This window comes from Ranitomeya imitator, chromosome 2, assembly GCF_032444005.1.
Source record: "Ranitomeya imitator isolate aRanImi1 chromosome 2, aRanImi1.pri, whole genome shotgun sequence".
NCBI lineage: Eukaryota > Metazoa > Chordata > Amphibia > Anura > Dendrobatidae > Ranitomeya > Ranitomeya imitator.
Window position 1 is genome coordinate 54,397,382 of NC_091283.1, and position 24,935 is coordinate 54,422,316.

The window sequence follows — 24,935 nt, forward strand, 5'->3', positions numbered from 1 at the left end:
GGTGAGCTACAGATTTCGTTGACAGAGTTGCAAAAACACAGCCCCACTGTCATGAATTACCGGGTGGATATTGTATCATCTCGACCGCTGACACCAATTTGTCATGAACCGGGGTTGTTTGGTTGGCCCCGGTTCTTTTCTGAAGGGGATTCTTCTATATCCCACTTCTGGTTTGGAACTTGCAGCTCTGGAGCCCCCCATACCCTCAGGTCAGACAGTGTACTGCACCTAGGATAATTAGTCACCAGAAAGGCTGCCTTTGTATGTACTGGCTAATGGGCACACTGCAGTGAGGGCGATATTACTACTCCTACTCAGGCGGGAACAATAATCAACGCCGTCCGTCGCTACCAGTTTTCCCAATGGCTCAGGACATTTCCGCTGCCACCAGCTCCTATTCCTGAATTAATAATAGGCCAGGAGCCAACCCAATTAGTAGCGCAATTTACTTCAGAGGACGTGACATTCTTCCCATTTCCTGACACCTCCCTTTTGGACTACGCTACAGAGGCAGGACCTCTCGGTACTCCTTCATGTGGACCTCAGCAGGTTGGCTGGACAACCCGTCAGCATTGCCATGCTCGTTGCCTGTTTTGTGTTTAACTGTAAAAAGTCGTACTGCTGGAGGACAAGGCTCCAGCGCAGCAACCTTCTGTTGGTACCAGACACGGTTTGTAGCCAGCACAGAGGGTTGTGGTTGGTCAGCAGGGAAGGCGCAACCGTACAGGTAGGGCTGCAAACATTGCAGGGCCCAGACCAAGGCCAGGCACTCCTTATCGATGGTGGAATAGGCTACTTCCCTCGGCAGAGGCTTCCGTCTCAGGTACAACACTGGGTGCTCTTGGTTCCCCGAGTTGACCTGGCTGAGCACAGCGGCCAAACTCGCTGGCATCAGTCTGTACCAGGAACGGCCGACTGCTTTTCACATGGGAGAGTTGCACAGGGCTGTTTTCAAAGCCCGGAAAGCCACCTGACAGCCATCTGTCCACTTGACTGTTTGGAGTAGCTTCTTCCGGGTGAGGTCCATCAAGGGTTTTGCCAGGCTACTATAGTTCTGTATAAAAGCGCCTATAGTACCCTGAAGTGCCCAGGAAGGACATCACCTGTTTCTTGGTCCTGGGGGTGGGCCAGGACACGATCATGTCCACTTTACCAGGCTCTGGCCTCATGAAGCCTCTGCCTACCCGTGCCCCAGGTAGTGGACCTTGCTCATGCCCATCTGGCACTTTCCCGGCTTGATGGTCAGGCCTGCTTGGTGAATTCATCAGAGCACCTCCTGTAGATGCTGCAGGTGTTCTTCCCAGGAGGAACTGAAGACCGCAATGTCATCCAAGTACGCCACCACGTACTTCTCCAGTCCCTAAAGCAGGTGGTTGACATCCACTGGAAAGTGGCAGGGGCACTCTTTATGCCGAATGGCATGACCGAGGACTCGTACAGTCCGAAGGGGATGATAAAGGCGGACTTCTCCTGCGCCTCAGGGGAATCTGCCAGTATCCCAACTCAAATCCATAATGGACAGATTTTGCACCAGCTATCCGCTCAAGCAGCTCCATCGATGCGTGGCATTGAGTGTACGTCAGAGGCTGTGATAGTGTTGAGCCCCCTGTAGTCCACGTAGGTCCAGGTGGTCCGATCCTTCTTTGGCATGAGGACTACAGGCGAGGCCCACACGCTTTTGGACTGTTGAATCCCCCCCAGCTGTAACAGCTCATCGATCTTCTGGCGCATAACCTGCTGCACCTCGTCGGAGATCCGATAGGGTGGGGCATGATTCCCGATGTCCACCTCATGGACCGCTAACTCAGTCCTTCCATGTCGGTTGGAGAACGGTTCAGGCATGGTTTGCAACTGCTGAGGTTCGGATACCAAGGTGCTTACCTCCATGTCCTTGATGGACCCACCAGCCTTGGGCCAGCATATCGGGGGGGGGGGGGGGTGAGGGAAAATCTTCCTCCCCATCTTCGTGCAGGTAGTAGACCGGTAGGATGTAGGCTTCACGTGCTTGATGAGCCTTCATCATATTGACATGAAAAGCTTTGCGCCTACCCCGGGAATGGTCAAGCGTGACCACGTAGGTGACTGGGTTGAGCTGTTGGACGACGTACGGCCTTCCCAAGCTGCCTGAAGCTTATCCTTTGGAACGGGGACAAGCACCCATACTTTTTTGACCCACCTGGTTGGTCCGCTCCTGGGCATTCTGGCCGTACCAGTGCTTCTGGTCAGCCTGAGTCATGTACCAACTGCATCAAGGTCTGTATTTTGTCACGGAAGCACATGACATACTCCACGATGGACACTTCTGAAAGGTTCGGCTCTTCTTCCCAGGATTCCCTTACCAACCCAAGGGGACTCCAAACTTGCCTGCCGTACAGGAGCTCGAAGAGGGAGAACCCCAGCGAGGCCTGCGGAACCTCTCGGTAAGCAAATAGCAGGTGTGGGGGGTCCTTGGATCGCACAGGGTGGATATTGTATCATCCCATTGTTTGGTTGGCCCCAGTTCTTTTCTGAAAGATTTATCTATATCCCACTTCTGGTTTGGAACTTGCAGCTCTCTGGCGCCCCCCCAGGTCAGGCAGGGTACTGCACCTAGGATAGTTAGGCTATGTGTACGTTGCGGATTCGTGTGTGGATGTTTGCACAGTTTTTGAAAAATCCGCAGGTAAAACACACTGCGTTTTACCTGTGGATTTACCATGGATTTCCAGCGTTTTTTGTGCAGATTTCACCACTTGCGGATTCCTATACAGGAGCAGGTGTAAAATGCTGCGGAATCCGCACAAAGAATTGACATGCTGTGGAAAATACAACGCAGCGTTTGGTTTTCCATGCTGCTTTACAGTACCTATGGAAAACTGCTGCGAATCTGCAGGCAAATCCGCAAGGTGTGCACATAGCCTTAGTCACCAGAAAGGCTGCCTTACTATGTACTGGCTAATGGGCACACTGCAGCGGGGCGATATAACTACTCCCACTCAGGCGGGAACAATAATCAACACCGTCCGTCGCTACCAGTTTTCCCCAACGGCTCAGGACACTTCTGCTGCCACCAGCTCCTATTCCTGAATTAATAATGGGTCAGGAGCCAACCCAATTAGTAGCATAATTTACTTCAGAGGCCGTGACATTCTTCCTATTTCCTGACACCCACATACAAAGAAATGAGGAATAAACTGACCGTAGCTTCATACATGTAGGTATGAGAGGTGTCAGCAGACACCTATACACAGTATTATCATACAGATATGTAGACCTAAAACTTGGCGCTTGGCGGAGAGCACATTATTCTCTTTCGAGTCTATGACGCTGATAGGACAAACGATTTGTGATGACAGACGTACACCGTGACATCACATGTGTACCAAGCATCACTGGAGACCCCCACAATCACAATCCCTACATTTCTGACGGTGTGCAACAGAAGCTCCATGTGTGCGCCAGTGGTGGAACCCATACAGTACAGATGGGATTTGCCATAAATGTCCCACATGGAACAACGCCTGAAACACTGGGGGTATTGTTATGCACAAAGGGGGGCACTTATACTAATGTGGGAACACTAAAAGTGTAGAAAATAAAAGAGGGCAATATTTGTGCATGGTGCTGAAGATTACAAGAAGTGGGGGCAGAGTTTTGTCCCTTTATAGGAAATGAATGTGAGGGCTTTATTTCTCAAAAAATGGGGGTGATATTTCCCTTACTTGCTTGTCCATCCAACTGCACCCAGGCCTAACATGGAGGGGAACTTTTAGTTCAGGTGCCAATGGTAGGAGTGGTACTAACTGAAGGAAAGGATGTTCCAGTTCCTGTAGTGCTGGCAGAATTCTAATAAAAGGGAAACTGCCCAGAGGAAGAGATTGAATGGCAATTTACAGAGCATGAGAATTAGAATATACGGCTCCCAAAGCAGATTTACTTTGTTATGGGGAGGGGGCAATAAGACCAGTCTTCTGTAAAGGTTTTAACCCCTTCGAGACATGCGCCGTACTAGTACTGCGCTGCCGGCACTGCATTAGTGCCAGCAGCAGTACTAGTACGGCGCACCGATCACCGCGGTCTCGCGCTGAGCGCCGCGGTGATCGGGTGCGGGGGTCAGCTGTATATGACAGCTGACACCCCGCAGCAATGCCCACGATCGGCGCTATCGCCGATCGCGGGCATTTAACCCCTCTGATGCCGCTGTCTGATGCAATGAGATCGCGTTGCTCCGGTGACCCGGAAGGAGTCCCCGGATCCAAGATGGCCGCCGGACTCCTTCCGGGTCATGAAGTGACCTGGCTAGCCGGCGCCTGCTGAGAGCAGGCGCTGGAAGCCAGCTAAACTGCATGTCAGATCGTTGATCTGACAGTGTGCTATGCACAGTGTCAGATCAACGATCTGATCTAATACAGAGATGTCCCACCCTGGGACAATGTTAGAAAGTAAAAAAAAAAAAAAAAAAAAAAAAAATCAATAAATGTACACATATTTGTTATCGCCGCGTCCGTAACGACCCGCTCTATAAAACTATCCCACTAGTTAACCCCTTCAGTGAACACCGCTAAAAAAAAAAAAAAAAAAACACAAGGCAAAAAACGCTTTATTATCATACAGGCGAACAAAAAGTGGAATAACACGCGATCAAAACGACGGATATAAATACCCATGGTACCGCTGAAAACGTCATCTTGTCCCGCAAAAAAAAAGCCGCCATACAGCATCATCAGCAGAAAAATAAAAAAGTTATAGCTCTCAGAATAATGCGATGCAAAAACAATTATTTTTTTATATAAAATAGTTTTTATTGTGTAAAAGCGCCAAAACATAAAAAAAATTACATAAATGAGGTATCGCTGTAATCGTACTGACCCGAAGAATAAAACTGCTTTATCCATTTTACCACACGTGGAACGGTATAAACGCCCCCCTAAAAGAAATTCAGGAATTGCTGGTTTTTGTTCATTCCGCCTCCCAAAAATCGGAATAAAAAGCGATCAAAAAATGTCATCTGCCCGAAAATGTTACCAATAAAAACGTCAACTCGTCCCGCAAAAAACAAGACCTCATATGACTCTGTGGGCCAAAATATGGATAAATTATAGCTCTCAAAATGTGGTGATGCAAAAACTATTTTTTGCAATAAAAAGCGTCTTTTAGTGTGTGACAGCTGCCAATCATAAAAATCCGCCAAAAAAACGCTATAAAAGTAAATCAAACCCCCCTTCATCACCCCCTTAGTTAGGGAAAAATAATAAAATGTAAAAAAATGTATTTATTTCCATTTTCCCATTAGTGCTAGGGTTAGGGCTAGGGTTAGGGCTAGGGCTAGGGTTAGGGTTTCAGTTATAATTGGGGGTTTCCACTGTTTAGGCACATCAGGGGCTCTCCAAACGCGACATGGCGTCCGATCTCAATTCCAGCCAATTCTGCTTTGAAAAAGTAAAACAGGGCTCCTTCCCTTCCGAGTTCTCCTGTGTGCCCAAACAGTGGTTCCCCCCAACATATCAGCGTTCTCAGGACAAGTTGGACAATAACATTTGTGGTCCAATTTCTCCTGTTACCCTTGGGAAAAAAAAAATGGCGGGCTAAAACATCATTTTGTGGAAAGAAATAATGATTTTTTAATTTTCACAATGCTACATTCTAAACTTTAGTGAAACAATTGGGGTTAAAAGTGCTCACCACACATCTAGATAACTTCCTTAGGGGGTCTTCTTTCCAAAATGGGGTCACTTGTGGGGGGTTTCCACTGTTAAGGCACGTCAGGGGCTCTCCAAATGCGACATGGCGTCCGATCTCAATTCCAGCCAATTTTGCATTGAAAAATCAAATGGCACTCCTTCCCTTCCGAGCTCTGCCATGCGCTCAAACAGTGGTTTATCCCCATATATGAAGTATCGACGTACTCAGGACAAATTGCACAACAACTTTTGGGGTCCAATTTATCCTTTTACCCTTGGGAAAATAAAAAATTTGGGGCAAAAAGATCATTTTTTGTGAAAATTAATAAAAAGATTTTTTCTACGGCTCTACATTATAAACTTCTTTGAAGCACTTGGGAGGTTCAAAGTGCTCACCACACATCTAGATTAGTTCCTTAGGGGGTCTACTTTCCAAAATGGTGTCACTTGTGGGGGTTTCCACTGTTTAGGCACATCAGGGGCTCTCCAATCGTGACATGGGCTCCGATCTCAATTCCAGCAAATCTTGCATTGAAAAGTCAAATGGCGCTCCTTCCCTTCCGAGCTCTGCCATGTGCCCAAACAGTGGTTTACCCCCACATATGGGGTATCGGCGTACTCAGGACAAATTGTACAACCACTTTTGTGGTCCAATTTCTCCTGGTACCCTTGGTAAAATGAAACAAATTGGACCTGAAGTAAAAATTTTGTGAAAAAAAAGTTAAATGTTCAATTTTTTTTAAACATTCAAAAAATTCCTGTGAAGCACCTGAAGGGTTAATAAACTTTTTGAATGTGGTTTTGAGTACCTTGAGGGGTGCAGTTTTTAGAATGGTGTCACTTTTGGGCATTTTCTGTCATATAGACCCCTCAAAGTCACTTCAAGTGTGAGGTGGTCCGTAAAAAAATGGTTTTGCAAATTTTGTTGCAAAAATGAGAAATCGCTGGTCAACTTTTAACCCTTATAACGTCCTAACAAAAAAAAGTTATGTTTCCAAAATTGTGCTGATGTAAAGCAGACATGTGGGAAATGTTGTTTATTAACTATATTATGTGATATAACTCTCTAATTTAAGGGCATAAAAACTAAGAGTTTGAAAATTGCTAAATTTTCATAATTTCCGACAAATTTTTGTTTTTTTCACAAATAAAGGCAAGTCATATCGAAGAAGTTTTACCACTATCACGAAGTACAATATGTCACGAGAAAACAGTGTCAGAATCACCATGATCCGTTGAAGCGTTTCAGAGTTATGACCTCATAAAGTGACAGTGGTCAGAATTGTAAAAATTGGCCCTGTCACTTAGGTGAAAACAGGCTTTGGGGTGAAGGGGTTAATAGTGCCACCTTGTACTTCAGAGGTACATCCAGGAACCCTATACAAATACTGTAACATCCAAACACTGGATAAAAGGGGAAAAGGGGACAAACTGGAGGAATTCTGGGTCACATGGCGAAAATGCCAAGGGGCCCATTGACAGCTGAGATCTCAGGAATTCAGTGTGGGCTCCGAGAAGGGCAGAGTAGGCGGCTGGGTACAAAGGTGGACGTGTGCAGAGCAGAATAGTGCGGAGCTCAGCAAGAAGCAGTGTGACCGCTGCACAGATACACTATGTATCAGCATTACTGACAGAGCCCTTATGTGCACCCCCATTGTATACACCTAGAGCAGCCTATAGACAAGCAATGTATACCCAGGGGTCTGCTATGGCATTCCTAATCCATGGATGAAGGGACAGAAGCAAATGGAACATATCCTTAGTATGGAGCGTACAGGCTCTGGGTGCTGCTGCCTGTACGGATGGAGCTCTTCCCTGAAGATAATGATCCTTACACGAGACCGAACTGTGGCATCTGCCATATAATAAAGGGTTAGCTGTAAGCAACCTGTATAACAAAGCAGATAGGAACAGACGAGTGCTGCCACCTAGTGGCCCGACATTTCACCAGCATGACTGCTCATTCACACTGGGTGGTACTGATACAGCAAGCAATATTAGCATTTCCGTCTTTTGTGCATGATTAATATTACCCCTTTGTATGTAGCACTCCTGCCCCATTCCCACTGACTTCTCATTTTTGGAATAGTCAGAACAGCTCCAAAACTGCAATAAATTTTTTTTTATATATAATAATAGCACAACGTAATAATGTGCCATAAAGGGAATTTATTATACTGTAATCAGTATAAAGTTGCAAATTGGAGCTACGCAAAACTTAGCAAATTGTGGAGTTATCGGTTTGAATCAGCTCTGCTGAAATAAGAGGAGCCGGATGGGGGAAATGGGACTACACCTGCTTGGCCAATTCACCAAAAGTGTTCACGATTTGACATAACATACTACTCCGGTCGCTGGCTGGAGTAGCATTCCTTGTGTGGCACAAGAAGGCACATACCACACCAGAAGATACACTGATTCTCTAAGTGGGGTTCACCTCTTAGGCCTCTTTCACACTACCGTCTTTTTTAGATCCGTCACAATCCGTCGTTTTGTGAAAAAAACGTATCCTGCAAATTTGCCCGCAGGATGCGTTTTTTTCCCCATAGACCGGTATTAGCGACGGATTGCCACAAGTTTCGTCCGTCGTGCACTGGATCCGTCGGAATTTGGCAACACATCGTCTGGAAAAACAACGTTCAATGTAATGTTTTGTCTGCGTGAGAAAGACGTGCCATGACAGATCCTGCGGCATACGTCGTTGGCTATAATGGAAGCCTATGGACGCAGGATCCGTCGTATGATTGAATCCAGCGCTGCAACACGTCTTTTTACACTGAGCATGCTCAGAATAAGGATTTTGTAGCCAGTTCACCAGACAGCCCCAAATCTATATAAGCCTGGCCTGGGGCTTCACCCCCAAATGTGCCAGCAAGACTCCTGCCAGCATCCAGCCAGAGGCCAGCCAGTGTGAGTCCTGCTATTTTTGCGTGCGTCTGTGTGCTTGTGTGCGCGCATCTGTTTGCGTGCGCCTGTGTGCTTTCATGCGTGTGCATGCATTGTGTTTGTGTGCTTTTGTGCATGCATTGTGTGCTTTTGTGCGTGTGCATGCATTGTGTGTTTGTGCATGAATTGTGTGTTTGTGTGCTTGTGCATGCAGTGTGTTTGTGTGCGTGTGCATGCATTGTGTGCGTGTGCATGCATTGTGTGTTTGTGCATGCATTGTGTGTTTGTGTGCTTTTGTGCGTGTGCATGCATTGTGTGTTTGTGTGCGTGCATTGTGTTTGTGTGCGTGTGCATGCATTGTGTGCTTTTGTGCTTGTGCATGCATTGTGTGCTTTTGTGCGTGTGCATGCATTGTGTGTTTGTGTGCTTGTGCGTGTGCATGCATTGTGTTTGTGTGCGTGTGCATGCATTGTGTGTTTGTGTGCTTGTGCATGCATTGTGTGTTTGTGTGCGTGTGCATGCATTGTGTGTTTGTGTGCGTGTGCATGCATTGTGTGCTTGTGTGCGTGTGCATGCATTGTGTGTTTGTGTGCGTGTGCATGCATTGTGTGCTTGTGCGTGTGCATGCATTGTGTGCTTGTGCGTGTGCATGCATTGTGTGTGTGCTTTTGTGCGTGTGCATGCATTGTGTTTGTGTGCTTGTGCGTGTGCATGAATTGTGTGCGCCTGTGTGCTTTCTTGCGTGTGCATGCATGTTTTTTTTACTGTGATTTATTTAACAAGTAGTGGGGTGTGTGCAGCATGTGGTTTCAGCGTGTGTAATGGTGGTGTGAGCGTGTCTTGCGTGTTTTTTATTGTATTGTTGAAAACATTTACAGTTATTGTACTTGTATTTAAAATAAAGAGCACTGTAGCTCCTAATTGTGATGGTTAAAAAAAAAAAAAAAGAAAAGAAAAGAAAAGGAATTATTAATTTCGTAATTCAAATTGTCCGTAGTATCATCTCATAAAGGTACATTTTAAAGTGTGGTGTATGTACAAATGTACACACATGCAATACAGAGTTGGTTGAGGGTTTATTTTTTACTAGAAAAGGCTATTGAAAATTTTTAATAGTTTTTAGTAATTTTTAAAGGGATCTTTTCAAATCACATATGTGGTCAATACATTTTCAACTGGTGTTTAGGCATTTCAATTTTACATGAGGGTATTTTTTTTGGGGGTAGGGGGAAATGGTTTTACAGCTGGCACATATTATTGAACTAGGTAATCCAGCTCAGACTGGTGTGCCTTGGGTATATTTTTTTGGGTTGTTTCTCAAAACGTTGTTTGTTGGCCTGCTTGAACATTGCTCAGATCATTTGAGCAGGGTGGTTTTTAAATCTTTTACATTAGCTAGTTTGGGAGGTTTGTCGGTCCAAGTATAAATTCTTTATACTTACAGATCCATCAGGGACCACTCAGCCAGCAGGGACCACCAGGACAGCAGGGACCGTGCCAGCAAGACAGTTTCCTGATGTAAGTATTAAAGACCACAAAGCTTTGAATTTAATTTGGATAGTAGCTTATAAGTGTCTTTATACTTGCAGATACACCAGGGACCACCGAGCCTGCAGAAAATGTCTTCTGGGAGCCCTCCTCCACAGTGTCTGCGTAGTGAGGTAGTTTAAAAAATTTTTTGTTTTTGTTGTTCTTGCTAAAATTTCGGTTACACACTATGCATTATGTTTTCATAGGAAGCTGAAGCAGCCGAGGGCCTCAGAAGGAGACGGGATGGGTGGAGAAACGCTAGGAGCGGACGCACAGAGTGTAAGTTGTGGCGAAACAGTTGCTTCACACATCACAGTGCACCCAACACATACAAAGCAAACCATCATACATCACAGTACACATACAACATATGCCTACATCCAACATAATTCTTTTTCTTTTTTTAGTCTGCTGCACATTCTGGTCAACGCCATGAAAATCCTCCCAGCAGCTCCCAGAGTCGGTGTCATAGTCGCCGCAGCGGTCAGCCAGCAGTAAGTTCTTTTTTCTCTTGTAGTTTTGTGTTTCAGTGTACTAATTTTTTTTTTTGCAGTATTCACAGCGTGCTCCCGACTCAGATGTTGAGGATTACAGACTAGATGTGGACCGCCTCATCAAGGAGGTCCATGAGCGGGAGCCGCTGTGGAACACGGCTGACAGCAGCCATGCAGATCAGTTTGTGACCTGTCAGCTCTGGGAGCAAGTCTGCATGAACGTTGTGGCTAACTGGGAGGACCTTGATCCAAGGCAGCAGACTCGTTTATGTAAGTAGTCACATTTCAGTAATTTCGGCAGCAGGGTGGAATGTGTTGTATGTAACCCATTTTTTTATTTTTTTTTATTTAATTCTTTTCTTTACAGATGAAAGGGTTATGACGCGGTGGCGGTCACTCAGGGATCGCTTCAAGAGGGAGTTTAACAAGGAGATGCAGGCCCCGAGTGGCTCAAGAGGACGCAGGCCACAGTACAAACACAGCCGTGCCCCGTCTTCCTCTGGGAAACGATGTTGAGAAGGTATATATTCAACAGCCCATTTAATAATTCACCATGTTTACCTGTCTAACTTTTTTGTTTTTGTTTCAGGCAGGGCTTTTTCCTATCAATATAGTTATTTTTTTTCTATTTCACAGTACCTCCAGTAGCACTCAGGAGCCTGCTTCTACCTTGGACCCCTCTGGAGCGATCCCACAGGAGTCCGCCATGTCTGTAGACCCCACCCCTCGTCTGGCCCTTCCCTCACCTCTGCCCCATCCACATCAACATCCGCCAGCGCATCATCGCAGACTTCGTTACATGAAGCTGCTGGTGACAAGTTAGCGTTCCCTTTACCCCACCCCTCTGATCCTGCCACCTCTAGAACACCATTAGGTTTGGGGCAGCAGCGACAGAGGGGGTCAGGAAAGGAGTTCTGCTCCTGAGTTCTTACATCTGAATGCATCCTTCCAGAGCCCTTTCAAACTTTTGGGAGAGCAAGTGACTGCTGGGTTCAGCATGGTAAACAAAAGCATCAGTGAACTCCGCAGTCGCTTGGATAGGCTGCATTCAGATGCGAGGCAATCTCCAAATAACCTTTTCTTCCAATCAATGCTCAGGAGCATGGAAAAGCTAACTATTGACCAGCAGATGCATGTAATGCAAGGCTGCCATGCTGCTCTAGTGCAGGCCATCACCCAAGCCCCTCCAACTCCCACTGTCTTTCCTACCAACCCTTTCCAAACTACTTGTCAATTCCCAACCCAGGCCCAATTCCCTCCCCACTGTTTCCTTCCCCATCAAATTTTCCACCTACCCCTACACCACCCCCTGTCCAACCTGACCTCCCTGCTCACCCTCATGTTTCCCCCCCCTTCCACTACAGATCAACCCCAACCCAGGCTTCCCCCCCCCCCCCCCCCACTATTGATGTGGTCCAACCTTCCAGCCCCTCCGTTAGTATCTCCACCCCACAATTTACAGATTTATAACATGTAATGTTTAATAATTGTGTAAGAAACCTTTTAAAAAAATATTTTGTTTAACCCAAAAAGGGTTTCGAGAGGAAAAAAAAAAAAAAAGAAAAAAAAGTTTTACCCAAAAAGGTTAAATATTGTTTAACCCCTTTCTGACCTCGGAGTTATGGCTCTGGGAAGGAGAGGAGTGAAAAACGAACACGGAAAAATGAGAAATCCCAAGGTCATGAAGGGGTTAATAATAATGTCAAATAAAATTTGTTGTTATTTTTTTTTTTTTAAACTATTTTATTGTTAAGTGTCTTCATTTAGGTATGGTAAACATAATTGGGCAGCACCACACAGGCCTTGACAACTTCATCCACAGTCTGTAGTTTTATGGCGGTTAGCAGCACTCGCCACTTTGCTGTTAAAATGCCAAACGCGCACTCCACTCATCTGGCTCTAGTTAAACACTCGTTTGGTTCTGGTCAATCCACTGCTTGCATAAGGTTTCAGTAGGTGTGGTGACAGCTGGAATGCCTCATCGCCAACACAGACAAATGGCATAGGTGGGCCAGATGTCTGGGGAGTGGTCTTGGTGGTGGAAATCATAGGTGTCTCCATATAGACAACGGCCCATAGGACATGTTCTGAAGACCTGTGAGTCGTTTGATCTGCCACAGGCTCCAATGTCCACAGCAATAAGCTTACAATTGGCATCCGCTATGGCCATAAGTACTATGGGAAAGTACTTTTTGTAGTTATAGTGCAGCGCCCCAGAGACTTGGTCGTTGCAGTATGACGCTCTGCCACTAAGGGGAGTGATGGTACTAAAAGAGTTCATCTGACCAGGTATCACCAGCACACATTACACTTCACACTCCGGCCACTAGGGGGAGCAAACCGGTTTTTACGTACCGGTAATAGGATTTTACAGAGTCCACGACAGCACCCATACGAGAGAGGGGATCCGCCCACCATCTGGACAGGAACCTACAGGATTTAAAGGGGCGGTCCCCCTCACCACTCCAGTTTGTGTTTCAGAGTATAAGGGACACCGCCATTGAGTTAGTACACAATCATAAATACTTAAACATTACTAAATACCATCACCTTCTAGAGAGTGACAATTAAAAGCACACCTTCCAATAGAGTGCAGGAAACCAGTGATTAACTACGGGGGGGAATGTGCGGGTGCTGTCGTGGACTCTGTAAAATCCTATTACCGGTACGTAAAAACCGGTTTTCCTATCGCCACGACAGCACCCATACGAGAGACTTTAAAAGACCAATCACCTGGGAGGGACTACAGCACTAAGTACTGAACGGCCAAAGTCTAAATTGGCCTTACATGATAGATCAAGACGGTAATGATTATAAAAGGTGGAAGGAGATGACCATGTTGCCGCCTTACATATCACGTCTATGGAGACGTCCGTTCTCTCCGCCCAGGATAAGGCCATGGCTCGGGTGGAGTGGGCCTTGATGCCTTCTGGTGGAATTTGACCTTTGGCAGTATAGGCAAGGCATATCGCATCTCTGATCCATCTGGCAATAGAGCCCTTTGTTACACTCGCCCCCTTCCTTGGATTCTGAAAGGAAACAAACAGAGCCCTACTCTGCCTCCAAGGTTCTGTTTTGTGCAGGTATTGTAATACTGCTCTTCTAACGTCTAGCATATGACATTTCTGCTCCTCTGCTGAAACTGGATTATCACAAAATGATGGTAAATATATTTCTTGACTTCTATGGAATTTAGAAGCTACCTTTGGCAGATATGCTGGATCCGGTTTTAAAACTAACCTATCCTGAAAGACCATTAGATAAGGAGGGTCTACCGACAACGCTTGCATATCACTCACTCTTCTAGCGGAAGTCAAGGCCACTAGCAGAGCCGTCTTTAAAGTTAAATTTTTAATGGAGACAGAATCTAATGGCTCAAAGGGGGGTTCTGTTAAAGCATCCAAAACCAAATTTAGATCCCATGGCGGTAATCTAACAATATGTACAGGGTTACTACGTTCCATAGCTCTCATGAATCTAGATACCCATCTATTTCCTGCCACATTGCTATTGTATAATGCCCCCAGGGCAGATACCTGAACTCTAAGGGTATTTACCGCCAAACCCAATTCTCGGCCTTTCTGCAAGAATTCCAGAATAGCCGGAATTGGAATTTTATCCGTAAAGGGCTGTTGATAAAAGGCAAGGAATTTTTTCCAGATTTTACAGTAAATTTTAGTAGTGACTTCTTTCCGGCTACTTAAAAGGGTAGATATTAAAGCGTCAGAAAAACCCCTCCTTTTTAATAATTCCCTCTCAAATTCCATGCCGTCAAATGCAGAGATTCCACATTCGGATAACGAAATGGACCCTGAGAAAGGAGTTCCGGACTCACCGGCAACACCCAGGGGTCGGTCACGGACATTGCCCTGAGTAAGGAGAACCATGCCCTTCTGGGCCAGAAGGGGGCAATTAGGATTACTCTCGCCCCCTCCTTCCTGATCTTCCTGAGAACTAGAGGGATCAGACATAGTGGGGGAAATGCGTAGGCTAGAGGGAAATCCCAATGAATCTGAAGGGAGTCTACTACAGAAGGTTTGTCCGCTACCCGAAGGGATGCAAACTTCTTGGTTTGTCTGTTTTCCCTCGTAGCAAACAGATCTATAACAGGTAACCCCCAGAGACCCACTATCTGTTTGAAAACTAGCCGATTTAGGACCCACTCTCCCTGACGCAGAGAATGACGGCTGAGGTAATCTGCCTCTATGTTGTGTTCTCCTCGTATGTGAACCGCTGAAAGAGAATGAAAATGAGCTTCGGCTATGTTGAATATGTCTGCGGTGGTGATCATCAGAGACTTTGACCTCGTTCCTCCCTGATGGTTGAGATATGCGACCACTGTCGTGTTGTCCGACTGAACTCTTACATGCGAGCCCCGCAGGAACGGTAGCCATCTGAGCAGGGTATTTTTTACTGCCATAAGCTCCTTCCAATTTGAGGATCTTTGGGCCTCTAAGCGAGACCATTGTCCTTGAGCCCAAACCTCTCCTATGTGAGCTCCCCATCCTATTGGACTGGCATCGGTTGTGACCGTGTTGTCTGGAACTATTTCCCAATGTACCCCTTTTGCCAGATGTTCCATATTTAGCCACCATTCTAGACTCTTTAGAGTGGTGGTAGATAGCTTGAGTCTTCCGCTTAAGTGACCTTGAAGACTCCTCTCTGTATCCAGGACCTGGGCTTGCAATATCCGAGTGTGGAATTGAGCCCACTGAACAGCCGGTATGCATGATGTTAACGATCCCAATAGGGACATTGCGTCTCTTAAGGTCAGATCCGGTTTCTTTATCACAGCCCTGACTTTGTGTATAATCTTCTGCTTCTTTTCCTCTGGAAGAAAACACAGCTGATGTTCTGAATTTAGCAAAATACCCAGGAAAATCTGATTTGTTGATGGGTTTAGTTTTGACTTCTCTAAGTTGACCAGCCAACCTAGGTCCTGTAGGGAAGATATTATACAGTTTAGGCGATCTTTACACTGAACAAACGAATTACCCACTACTAGGAAGTCATCCAAGTAGGGTATAACTAATGTATCCTGTTCTCTGATATGAGCCATTACTTCCGCAATGACTTTAGTAAACACTCTTGGCGCCATAGATAATCCAAATGGCATTGCCGTAAACTGAAAGTGCCTGACCTGATTGTTTAAGCACACCGCCATTCTGAGGAACCGTTGGTGATCTTCGTGAATGGGCAGATGGTAGTACGCATCTTTTAGATCCAGGACTGTCATATAACACCTGGGAAAAAGAAGTTTAGTCGCTGATTTAATTGATTCCATCTTAAAAGCATGGTATTGTAGGAATTTGTTCAGTTTCCGTAAATTTATGATGGTTCGAAAGGAACCATCAGGTTTGGAGATTAAAAATAAAGGGGAATAGAATCCTTCCCCCTCCTGCTCTTTTGGAACCTCTACAATAACTTCTTTCTGTCTCAGTGTCTGAATCTCTTTTTCCAGGGCCTTCTGTTGGTCTAAGGAACCAGGGGCAGTCAATATATAATAATTTGAAGGTTTTTCCCGGAACTCTAATCTCAATCCTGACCTAATTATACCCAGGATCCAATTACTGGAAGTTATCCTGGCCCACTGAGTATAGAAATGTTTTAGTCTGCCCCCTACAGGAAGATTTGAATTAACGATAGTTTCGCCTACGTCTTGAGGAAGATGATGTATTGAAGTCTGAACTTCTCTTCTTCGGCTCTGGCGCCTCCCAATTTCGGGCTGAGTAGGGTCTCCGGTACGGGAAGCGTCTCTTGAAGGTATTCCTAAAGGTGGGATTGAACACTTTAGGAAAACCTCTATTCCTATCCTCAGCCTTAGCTAGGATGTCATCTAGCACCGGGCCAAATAAGTACTCACCCCTGCATGGAATGGTACATAGTTTAGCTCTAGCCTGTGCGTCTCCTTTCCAGGTTTTAAGCCATAAAGCCCGCCGGGCAGCATTTGAAAGTCCTGCTGATCTGGCCGCCAGTTTCAAGGAATCCACCGAGGCATCCGCCAAATACGCCACACCATCCCGAATCTGGGACAGTGAATCCAGCAACTTATCACGAGGTATTTTAGTTTTAAGCTGCTCCTCCAGCTGGGCTACCCAGACCATAACTGATCTGGCTGTGCAGGTACCTGCGATTGCTGGTTTAAAAGCACCTGACGATGCTTCCCAAACTTTTTTAAGAAACATGTCTGCTTTCCTATCCGAAGGGTCTTTCAGAAGACCTACATCCTCCAGTGGTAAGGTGCCTGATTTAGATGTGGAGGCCACAGCCGCATCCACTTTAGGTATTTTCACCCACTCTGCTAGGACTTTATCATCAAAAGGGTACCTTCTCTTTGCTGATGATGGTAGGAAACCCTTATCCTGTTTGTCCCACTCACGCTTAATAAGGTCCTTCACAGTATCTACCACAGGAAACGATTTACGGCTTCTCTGGCACAACCCTGCAAACATTAAGTCCTGGGTTGACCTTGGCTCTTTGTTCTCTACAACCCCCATGGTTGTGCAAACTGCCTTAACCAGTACGTCCATTCCATCTACTGAAAAACAAGGTCTCCCTTCTTCGTCCGAAGAGGACGGTGATGATGAACGTGAGCATTCACCTTCCTGCAACAACGGACTGGATCCTGGTGATACTTCCCTGGATCTCTCATGCCGACTGCTTCTAAGGGAACAATCAATTTCCTCCCTTATAACTGCTCTGAGATCTGATGCACGAAGGGGAGCCTCTTCTTCTAAGGTCTGGCAAATACAAGTTTGGCAGAGCCTTTTCTGATAACTATCAGGTAAGGGAACTGTACATAGGGCACATTGCCTGTGCTTAGATTTGGCTGATTTCTTTGCCTAAAACAAAGCACAATGACAGACAGACTATATCAGCTACCAGGTGATTTTCGTCATGACACTCACCAAGGCTGAACTGAGCAGTACCGGTCTCTGAGGGGAATCCGTATGTGACGTTGAGGGACCCGCATGCTGCTGCCCCCGTACCACACTGCTGCTGCTTTTGGAGCGGCTGCTGTCGCTCTTCTTGCGCTGGTCAGGCACCTCCACCTGAAGGTGCTCTGTGTCCGCAACCGAGGACATTTCTTTGCCGCACGTTGCTCTGCAGCCTCTGCCGCTTAATACCAGTAGCCGCGCCTCCTCCCCCAGAAGTCCTACCTTCCACTTCCGGGTCATCGGTATGAAGGGACGCTGAGCCAGCCGCGCTCACGCGACCCAGGGCGGCACTGCCCGACCCCTGGGATCGCATCCGTACGGCCAGACGAGGAGGGGTCTGAAAAAGAACACCCCCGACGCTGCTTCCAGAGTCCCCGATTCTGCCGTTCTCAAGGATACCGCGCAGAGGCCTGGTGGACCTGGGTAAGAGACATCCTGCAGGGTCCTACCATCCGGACAGGAACCCAAACTGGAGTGGTGAGGGGGACCGCCCCTTTAAATCCTGTAGGTTCCTGTCCAGATGGTGGGCGGATCCCCTCTCTCGTATGGGTGCTGTCGTGGCGATAGGAAAAAGGTTATTAGGCCACTCCACACACTGGTAAAACTGGGGGTTGGATAGGAAGTTAGTCAGAAGCTGACTGGGTTTTGTCCAGGCAACATCCTGTGGCAGGGGGTGTTGCGGGGAAGATTCAGGGGGGTCCCTGTCAGGCGTGGGAACCTGGCAGGTACCTAGCGACAAGAACAGAACATTACGGAACCGCGCCTGCACTACCTTGCAGCAGTATTATTATTATTTATATAGCGCCATTAATTCCATGGTGCTGTACATGAGGAAGGGGTTACATATAGAGTTATAGATATCATTTACAGTAAACAAACTTACAGTGACAGACTGGTACAGAGGGGAGAGGACCCTGTCCTTGCGGACTTACATTCTATGGGATAGTGGGGAAGAGACAGAAGGTAGGGGCGAGGCGGCGGCTCTGGCGATGGTGAGGCGGCGGCTCTGGTGATGTGGCAGGATGGTTATTGCAGGCTTTCTTGAAGAGATGGGTTTTCAGGTTCCGTCTGAAGGAGCCGAGGGTGTTGGAAAGTTGGACGTGTTGAGGCATGGAATTCCAGAGGATGGGGGATATTCAGGAGAAATCTTGGAGGCGGTTGTGAGGAACGAATAAGTGTGGAGAGTTGGAGGTCTTGGGAGGATCGGAGATTACGTGAGGGAAGATATTGGAAGATTAGTTCAGAGATATAGGGAGGGGACAGGTTGTAAGATGTAAGATGAGGTTTAACAATGATAAATGTAAGGTTATACACATGGGAAGAGGGAATCAATATCACCATTACACACTGAACGGGAAACCACTGGGTAAATCTGACAGGGAGAAGGACTTGGGGATCCTAGTTAATGATAAACTTACCTGGAGCAGCCAGTGCCAGGCAGCAGCTGCCAAGGCAAACAGGATCATGGGGTGCATTAAAAGAGGTCTGGATACACATGATGAGAGCATTATACTGCCTCTGTACAAATCCCTAGTTAGACCGCACATGGAGTACTGTGTCCAGTTTTGGGCACCGGTGCTCAGGAAGGATATAATGGAACTAGAGAGAGTACAAAGGAGGGCAACAAAATTAATAAAGGGAATGGGAGAACTACAATACCCAGATAGATTAGCGAAATTAGGATTATTTAGTCTAGAAAAAAGATGACTGAGGGGCGATCTAATAACCATGTATAAGTATATAAGGGGACAATACAAATATCTCGCTGAGGATCTGTTTATACCAAGGAAGGTGACGGGCACAAGGGGGCATTCTTTGCGTCTGGAGGAGAGAAGGTTTTTCCACCAACATAGAAGAGGATTCTTTACTGTTAGGGCAGTGAGAATCTGGAATTGCTTGCCTGAGGAGGTGGTGATGGCGAACTCAGTCGAGGGGTTCAAGAGAGGCCTGGATGTCTTCCTGGAGCAGAACAATATTGTATCATACAATTAGGTTCTGTAGAAGGACGTAGATCTGGGTATTTATTATGATGGAATATAGGCTGAACTGGATGGACAAATGTCTTTTTTCGTCCTTACTATGTTACTATGTTGTGGATGGCTTTGTAGATCAGTGTTAGTAGTTTGAACTGGATTCGTAAGTGAATTGGGAGCCAGTGGAGGGATTTGCAGAGGGGAGAAGCAGGGGAGTAGCGAGGAGAGAGGTGGATTAGCCGGGCAGCAGAGTTGAAGACAGACTGGAGTGGTGCAAGAGAGTTAGCGGGGAGGCCACAGAGGAGGGTGTTGCAGTAGTCGAGGCGGGAGATGAGGGCATGCACAAGAGTTTTGGTAGATTGTGGGCTGAGGAAGGAACAGATTCTGGCAATATTTTTGAGTTGGAGGCGACAGGAGCTAGCAAGAGTTTGGATGTGCAGTTTGAAGGACAGGGCAGAGTCGAGAGTTACCCCGAGGCAGCGGATTTCAGGTGCGGGAGAGAGCGTGATGCCGTTTACCATAATAGATAGGTCAGGTATGGGGGATACGTGAGATGGGGGAAAGATGATGAGTTCGGTTTTGTCTACATTGAGTTTTAGAAAGTGAGAGGTGAAGAAGGAGGATATGGCTGATACACACTTCGGAATTCTGGACAGGAGAGAGGTGGCATCTGGGCCAGAGAGATAGATCTGAGTGTCGTCCGCATACAGGAAGCCGAGGGACTTTATGAGTTGTCCTAGGCCAAGAGTATAGATGGAAAAAAGTAGGGGCCCTAGGACAGAGCCCTGAGGGACTCCATCAGAGAGAGGTCGGGATGAGGAGGTGGTGTGGGAGTGGGAAACGCTAAATGTGCGGTCGGAAAGGTATGAGGCAATCCAGGACAGGGCAAGGTCTTTGATGCCACGGGAAGAAAGAATCTGTAGGAGTAGGCAGTGATCGACTGTCGAAAGCAGAGGACAGGTCAAGAAGGAGGAGGATGGAGAACTGTCTGCTAGCTTTGGCTGTAAGTCATTAGTAATTTTGGTCAGGGCAGTTTCGGTGTAGTGGTGGGGCGGAAGCCACATTGGAGGTTGTCAAGGAGAGAGTTAGATGAGAGGTGGGAGGAAATTTGAGCATGGACATGCTGCTCAATGAGTTTTGAAGCAAATGGGAGCAGTGATATGGGGCGGTAGCTGGGTATAGCAGTTGGGTCAAGGTTAGCTTTTTTTGAGGATGGGTGTGATGGTGGCATGTTTGAAGGCCGAGGGGAAGGTACCAGAAGATAGCGATAGGTTGAAGAGATGGGTTAGGGCTGGAATGAGCATGTTAGTGACGTTGGGGAGCAGGTGGGAGGGGATGGGGTCAAGTGCACAGGTGGTGAGATGCGATTTGGAGAAGAGGCGAGTAAGCTCTCCTTCAGTGATGTTGGAGAGGGAGGTTATTAGGGAAGGGCAGAGGTCTGGTATATGGAGTGGTTGGGGTGATGGAACTGTAAAGGTTTGCCTTGTTTGGTTGATTTTTTTTTTTGAAGTAGGTGGCAAAGTCCTCGGAGGAGATGAGGGGAGTTGGAGGTGGCACTGGTGGGTGGAGGAGGGAGGTAAATGTGCTGAATAGTTGTTTTGGGTTGAAGGATAGTGAAGATACAAGGTTAGTGAAATAGGTCTGTTTAGCGGAGGTGAGGGCTAATTTAAGGTCAAATGTAGGTATCCTAAGAAAGGACACGAAGCGAAGGATATTGTGGACAGTGAGAAACAAGATCAAGCACAAAGGAGAACCAGTAGGAGTCGTGCCCCGAGAACGGCAACATCCTACTGAGGTGCGTAGCCGGTGACCGGAACACCGAGGAAGTAACTGACTATGCCTTACTTTAAATACCACAGGACAGTTAATTATAGGTTGGCTGTCTACCTTACATCACCTAAGCAGACATAGGGGGCAATGCGTGGAGAGGGGCATCTCTAGGGTCCCGGAAGAGCTCTGAGCCTACCCGTCAAATGGGTGCGTGCTAGCCATAACAAACCTGGGGGACGGAGAATAGAAAGAACTAGAAAGAACTGGAACGAACGAGAATAGAAGTTGTGAGGACTATCCCGAATGCTCAGCAGGGAAGCACTACAACACACAGGCGCTAGTGGTAGGCAACGATTTCCACCTGCAAAAGGGAACTCTGGATGTGCCTTCGGACTGGCCGGTCTCAGACAGCCCTGTTAACTGTGCTCTGGATTGAGGATCCTGAAGTCACCAGTAAAGAGGTTAAGAGACTGCAACCCTGTGTCCTCGTTATGGTCTGCACCTCACACCATCACCATCCACCCTACTAGGAAGCCCTGGGGACATACTTCACCTGTGGGAAGGTAAACCATCTAGCTGCCATCACATCACCCCAGTGGTCCCCAAGCAGCGTCTGTCACCCTGACCGACTACCACAGGTGGCGTCAGATCCTACAGATTTTGAAATCCGGATATGTTTGCCATCTACAGCACCCAAGCAGTTAGGGAAATGGCAGTTTTTCAAAATTCTCAGCACTCTGCAGCCAGATGTCCATAGTCGGATTTGGAATTTATTCCTGGTGCAAAGTATCCCAGAGTGTGCGGCAGGTCACTAACAATTCCTGAAATTGTGGAGATTCCCAGTTGAAACTGATAATGCAGTGATGTTAAGGATTCTCCGTAGCAAGGAATCTGGAAAAAAAAAAAAAAAAAAAAAAAAAAAAAAGGCTTACCGCAGTGTCACCATCAGCTGCTCCGCCGGTGAGATGGAAAACCTCAACTGTGTGTCCTTCTTTCGGATGACATCCCAACAAAACAAAGTGTTCCTGTGTCATTCGAACATAGTTAAAGAATTTATCCGGGTTCTGCCGCAACTCTATGTAGAGTGTTGAATACACCTCCTGGGTAATTCGCTGGGCGTTTATGGGATGTATCCATAGGCAGCACCGGCACTACCGGAGAATCCTCTCTTGCTGCTGCCTCCTTTTCCCGAACTATTATTGCCAGCCTATTGGTCTCAAAAATAACATCAGTAACTATGTTCGCAATCTTCACACGCACTCCTTCCATCTCTGCCACTTTCTCTAAACCCTGTCAAAGAAGGGGTGTAAGAACAGTCAATATATAGGTGTCCCTTATTTTCCAGTAGCCAATCACATTTGGGAGACTCCCATTTTTAGTCATGGAAAACAGATCCATAAAAAAAACAAAAAAAAAAAACAGATGCAACAGATCCAGTTTTTTGACGGAACAGTCAAGTGGATCCGTCAAAATACTGCATGCGTTATACGCTTTTCACTATTTTGACGCATGCGTCGAGCTGACGCATTGTGACGGCCACCAGATGACACAAGTGTGAAAGAAGCCTTAATGAATTTGGTGCAGCGAGTATTTGAAAACCCTTTCAGACTGGCCTAGCCAAGACTTTTTTTTTTTTAAGCCATGGGGCCTAAAAACTAAATATTCAGAAAGTTGCCAACTACTAGTGATGGGTGAGTTTGCTCTGCACTGTCCATTACTCTACCGAGCATTGGGGGGCTTGATCGAGTGCTCCAGGCCCCATAACAAGTTCATCAGCATGAGAAGCAGTGAAGTCAGATAATCCCCTGCAGGGACCCTTTAGCTGAAGAACTCCGGGGATCTCATCCTACAGAAACGTGCTCCATGCACTTCCACCATGCTCGCTAATTGAGTCGAGCGCCTGGAGTGCCATACACGAGTACAGCGCATCACTACCAACTACCTGACTGTTCTACCTGCTGCAGCGTGGTCACTGACCGCTCCTGCCAGCGATCGGCTGCACCACGTCAACAGAGCAGCTCTTCCTCTTCCACTCTGCTCTGTGGATGAGGCGTGACTCAGCATCATATTGATTGCCAGCTCCCCGCAGCTGAGGCAGCGGGGAGCCAGTTGTCAATCAGCAGTCACAGAGTCTCCATCAGGAGCACCAGGCACAACAAGCAGATAGGAAATAGCCCCCCCGATAACCCCTTTTATTAATCAGCCCCTGTGAGGCAGAGGAAGCTGGAGAGTCCAAGCCAGTGACTGTCAGCAGTCAGTAGTGAGGAGCTGACAGTCACAATACAGGGGAGCAGGACTCACAGGCTCAGAGTGGGACTCAGGCAGCATTTACAGTGTGGGTGTTACCCCTCAAAAGAAAAAACTATTTTCTACCCACATGGGGGGCTTCAGTGCCCCCTTTGTCGTGGAGAAGGGCTCAGTGCACTCACACCCCCTCATTTCTTGACTGCCACCCCTGAGCTCGCTCAGCAGCACCTCTGCCCCACACACCGTGTCCTCTCCCCCGTGCCGCCCACACCTGTCACCTCCTCCTGCAACTTCTGCCCCGAGGGGTGTCCTCCGCCTCACGAGCCGTCTCCTCCTCACGTCCTTGGCAGCAGCACTACTCCTCCTCGCACGGCGGGCAACGCCCTTATCACTGTAATTGACACCCGCCCTGGCCAATAAGAAGCCAGGAATAGACGTGACGTCATCGGCAATCTGTGCAGCTCCACCTGTCACTGCCCGTCACCTGGAGAACGCCCAATGCGTCAACAAACAGGGCGCATGCGCCGCGCTCCTTTCTTGTCCAACACGCATGCGCTTGCTGTCTATAAAATTGTCGCTGCTAGGTTCGGTTGGTTCTGAAATGGTCGCAGTTATAAATAGAGCAGAAAGAAGAACGCATCTCAGGACAGGACACTCAGCCTCCAAGGATATCACACGCATCATTCACATTTATGGTTTTTTTTGCAGCAGTTTACTGTTCTTCAATCTTCACCAGGAGCCTCGCAAGGACTGCAAGTCCTAGTGGCATCAAAAACGAAAATGTGATGTGACTTGGCTAGTCTACCCTCATTGTGTCCAGAAGACTTGAAAAATGCCAGCAAAATGTTTGTTCACACAAACAAGAGCCATAAAATAAATTCTGGCATTTTACATGCTGTTTTGTGCAGATTAACCCCTTTACCCCCAAGGGTGGTTTGCACGTTAATTGACCAGGCCAATTTTTACAATTCTGACCACTGTCCCTTTATGAGGTTATAACTCCGAAACGCTTCAACGGATCCTGGTGATTCTGACATTGTTTTCTCGTGACATATTGTACTTCATGATAGTGGTAAAATTTCTTTGATAGTACCTGCGTTTATTTGTGAAAAAAACGGAAATTTGGCGAAAATTTTGAAAATTTCGCAATTTTCAAACTTTGAATTTTTATGCAATTAAATCTCAGAGATATGTCACACAAAATACTTAATAAGTAACATTTCCCACATGTCTCCTTTACATCAGCATAATTTTGGAACCAATTTTTTTTTTTGTTAGGGAGTTATAAGGGTTAAAAGTTGACCAGCAATTTCTCATTTTTACAACACCATTTTTTTTTAGGGACCACGTCTCATTTGAAGTCATTTTGAGGGGTCTATATGATAGAAAATGCCCAAGTGTGACACCATTCTAAAAACTGCACCCCTCAAGGTGCTC

At 46.8% G+C, this 24,935-nt stretch overlaps 2 long non-coding RNA genes across 3 annotated transcripts in view; one reads left to right on the plus strand and one right to left on the minus strand.

Annotated features, from left to right (window-relative positions):
* The window catches only part of LOC138661819 (uncharacterized), a 33,660-nt gene extending 9,788 nt beyond the window's left edge, over nucleotides 1-23,872 (minus strand). For both annotated transcript variants that reach the window (XR_011317964.1, XR_011317965.1), the window contains exons 1-2: nucleotides 23,770-23,872; nucleotides 22,184-22,541 (exon numbers count right to left, since the gene is read on the minus strand). This is a non-coding gene — a long non-coding RNA (uncharacterized lncRNA). The remainder of the gene's footprint in view (nucleotides 1-22,183; nucleotides 22,542-23,769) is intronic.
* Nucleotides 10,727-11,343, plus strand: LOC138667179 (uncharacterized). Its single transcript, XR_011318626.1, has 3 exons — nucleotides 10,727-10,840; nucleotides 10,938-11,090; nucleotides 11,207-11,343. It is a non-coding gene; the product is annotated as an uncharacterized lncRNA (long non-coding RNA).
* Nucleotides 23,873-24,935: the final 1,063 nt, after the last annotated feature.